The sequence below is a fragment of the Muntiacus reevesi genome, chromosome 7, assembly GCF_963930625.1.
Source record: "Muntiacus reevesi chromosome 7, mMunRee1.1, whole genome shotgun sequence".
Classification (NCBI taxonomy): Eukaryota; Metazoa; Chordata; class Mammalia; order Artiodactyla; family Cervidae; genus Muntiacus; species Muntiacus reevesi.
In genome coordinates, this window is record NC_089255.1 from 6,056,229 (window position 1) to 6,060,153 (window position 3,925).

Genomic DNA, 3,925 nt, shown 5'->3' on the forward strand with positions numbered 1-3,925 from the left:
GACTCCTACACACGTCATCCCAGTCTCTCCTTTCGTCTCTCCTCCAGAAATGCCTGTGTCCAGACTCCCGCATCAAAAGGACGCCAGTCATATTGGATTAGGAACCCATCTTACTCCAGTATAACCTCATTTTAGTTTAACTAATTATATCTGGAATGATCCTATTTCCAAATAAGTCCCATTCTGAGGAAGTAGAGGTTAGGATTTTAGCATATCTTTTTTGGGGGGGGGGGGCAAAATTCTCCACAGCCCAGATATATTACCCAGAATTTTATGGTATCTAGCTTAAACTGCATCCAAAGTGCATTGCCCACAATTTCCAAAGTCAGATTCTTTAAAATGGGATCAGAATTCAGACCCTTGGATATAAATCTGAGTGTGAAACCTTCTAGGATTTTATTCCTTTTCCCTACTGGTTTTATAGCTGTCTTCCTGCCCACCAAACTCAACAACAAAGTTTATGATATCATTCTTGAGCAATTTACCTTTGCCATCTTTCTTTAAGGCATTCAACTTGATTTGCACATAACTTGGGCATTTTTTTTTTTCCTTTTCCTACTGATATTTCATTGATTTACATGATATTTACTTGAGTCACATATGTCCAATAAGAAACAAAATTGGCACAGCCTGGTTTGGGAACAAGCTCAGAGGCATCTTGGTGAGCATGCCATGACCCCGGTGACAATAGAAGTCTGTGGGTGGATGAGTGAGTATTCCTAGGGATGCAAATGTCAATCAACAAAAATGGTGGAGAAGGGCACGGAGTCTGCTCATGGATCTCTGAGACCCACAAATCGAGAGCCTCTGCTCTGGCGGCCGCACCCAGTGGCTGGACTGCCCTCACCACGCCACAAAGTGAATATGTGAATATATCGAGTTACAGCAGAAGCACTATGGATATCACTTGGATTACCATGAGAAAAAGGAGAGAAGGAAGGCCAAGAGGCTCATGAATGTTCAAAGGAGGCAAAAAAGATGCTTTGTCTGAAAGCTAAGCTCTACCATGCACAGCTCCATGCTGAGAAAATACACATGAAAAAGATTCATGAAAAGAGAAACAGTCAAAGAGAAGCATGATGAAAAGACTCCACAGAGAACAGCACCTACATAACCACTGGGCAGAGAGGGACGGTCTTGAGCTAATGTACTTTCCAATATGATTAAACAAAAATGAAACAGAAAGTGGGAAAATGGAAGCCTCTCTGCCCAAAGTTCTCGCCTAGGGAGAAACAGAAGTATGAAAAGTTATTTGAATGGAAAGACAAAGAAGAAAGCCTAGAAGAGGATGGTTACAAACACTGCTTTGTTGGACACAGCTTTACTCGAAAACTACCTGAATATGAAAGATTCATTAGACCAATGGGATTATGTTTCAAGAAGGCCCATGTGACACATCCTGAACTGAAAGCCCCTTTTGCCTGCCAGTACTTGGTGTAAAGAAGAATCCCTCATCCCCACTGTACGCACCTTTGGGTGTTCTTACCAAAATGTCAGGTATTAGTCACTCAGTAGTGTCCGACTTTTTGCGACCCCATGGACTGTAGCTCACCAGGCTCCTCTGTCCATGGGATTCTCTAGGCAAAAATACTGGAGTGGGGTGCCATTTCCTCCTCTAGGGGACCTTCCCAACTGTACATAAAGGAGACTTCATTAATGTGCACTAGAGGATACCCCAGGTTAACTGTCATAGAAAACTCTCTCGAGTCTCTGAATTCTGTACCAATTTCTAGACTCCTGGTTGGCTGATTACTTGTTTCTTTATTTAGGTTTTAAGGTGAGTGACCTGGGGCTATTCATTTCCATCAACCTGATTGCGAATCGAAAGGTACAGTTGAAATGTCTATTTTTCTTGCTATCCTCAGGAGATATTGCTGCAAATCTGCCCTGTGACTCTCATTCTTTTCATCTTACAAAACAATTAGCTTATTATTTTTTGCCACCTGTGTCTTATAATAAAGCAGTGCTGAAAAATTAAATAGAAGAAAATTAAGTTGCCATATAGGCTATGAAAATGATTTGCTGGTGGTGATTTTTAAGCTTGATTCCAAATAGATTTACAAAGAAGGGCACTTGGAAGATTTGTTCAAATTTTGCTATTTAAGGTATCATGAAATTATAGGCTCATTCTCCCTAAAATTTCAAAAAGCATAAAGCTTAGGCTCTTAAGGGTATAGCAGTGATAAAAGCTTTCATAGTCATTTCTAAAAAGCAACACTTCAGTTACCAAAGGTGCTGTTATTGAGACGAATGTGAATGAATTGGGCCTTGTGACACAAGGAGGCAAAGTCATTTGGGAAAAATATGCCCAGATCACCAGCAATCCTGAAAATGATGGATTCATAAATGCAGTCTTACTGGTTTAACAGCAGTTACATACAAAGAGCTCTTGTAATTATTGAAGACTACACACCAATCAAGATACCATTACTCACATTTCTGAATTGTACCAACTGGCCTTACGTGTCTACAGTCATCAAGAAAACTATTTATTCCACTGTTAAAACAGAAAAAAAAAAGCAACATTAAAATAGCTTAATTAAAAAAAAAAACCTGAGAAAATGGAGAGTTCAGTGAAATGGATATTGGGTAAAGGAACGTCTACTGTGTATAACTGTTGAAAAAGTGTGTAACCCCCCTAATCCATCTCATCACCAATGGGATATGCACCATACTTTGTAAAAGACTATCATTTAGACATTGATTTACACATTTTTGAAGTTTATAAGTATTTATGTAGAAGCAGGTCTGTGCTGAGTGCTGGAGGCCAAGACAAATGATTAAAGCTTAGTTTTGTACCCTCTGTGAAGTGGAGGAGAAAGTGCCAGTGGGTGGAAATTTCTTTCAATGCATTTCCCAGAGCCACGGAAGGTTTTTGGAACTAGATTTAGAAAGAATGTAATGGTATTAGTCAGACTTTCACAAATAAACAGAACCAATAAGATAAAAGACATATCACGGATGCAAATATATATTTCTTTATTTTAATTAACTAATTTCACGAAATGGGTTCATGTAATGACAGAGGCTAGCAAGTCCAGAATCTGCCCAGTGAGCTGGTAAGCTGGGAAGAATTAATGTTGCAGGTCAAGTCCAAGGCCGTTTGCTGCAGGGTTCCCTCTTGCTCAGGGGGAAAAAGAAAGTGAAAGTGTTAGTCACTCAGTCATGTCCATGGACTCTAGCTCACCAGGCTTCTCTGTATGTGGGATTTCCCAGGCAAGAATATTGGAATGGGTTGCCATTCCTTTCTCCAGGGGATCTTCCCCACCCAGGGATAGAGCCCGGATCTCCCACACTGCAGACAGACTTGTTACCACCCGAGCCGCCAGGGAAGCCCAGGCTGGGTCTGTCTTGATCCCAATAAGGCTTTCAACGGATGGGACAAGGCCCGCCCGCATAAGGCAATCTGCTTCAGTCCGCTGGTTTGAATGTTAATCTCATTTTAAAAACACCTTCATGGAAATGTGCAGGATAATATTCGACCAGATACCTGGGCACCCTGACCCAACCAAGTTTACACATAAAATTAACCAGTAATAACATGACAGCCACCCACTGGTCTTACTCCCTCTAATTCCTCTCCTTTGCATCTTGTCCTCTAACCTGGTCTCAAACAGTCTTCTGCTTTTTAGCAGTCACTCATGATGAAATCCAGGTAACCTCACAAGGCATGGGGCTCATCTCGATGTAGCCCAATTCTCTTTTCAGGTTCATCTCTCCTGCTCTTGGCCGTGCCACCATAGGGCAACCTCCTAGGACTTCTGACCTTGTCTGGAGCCACCACCTTCTGTGACCTGGCCCATGGATGCGTTCTCCATGCCTGGAGCGCCTTCCTCCTCTCTGACGGATAGCTTTTTAGTGCCATAGCTTCTCCCTTGGGAAATCTCTGCAATGCCATGAAGCCCACCGAGTCTCTCCTCCCCTT

The 3,925-nt window shown here is 41.9% G+C and overlaps 1 pseudogene; it reads left to right on the forward strand.

Annotated features, from left to right (window-relative positions):
• Positions 1-865: 865 nt before the first annotated feature.
• LOC136172134 (ribosome biogenesis protein NSA2 homolog pseudogene) lies at positions 866-2,366 on the forward strand (annotated as a pseudogene).
• Positions 2,367-3,925: the final 1,559 nt, after the last annotated feature.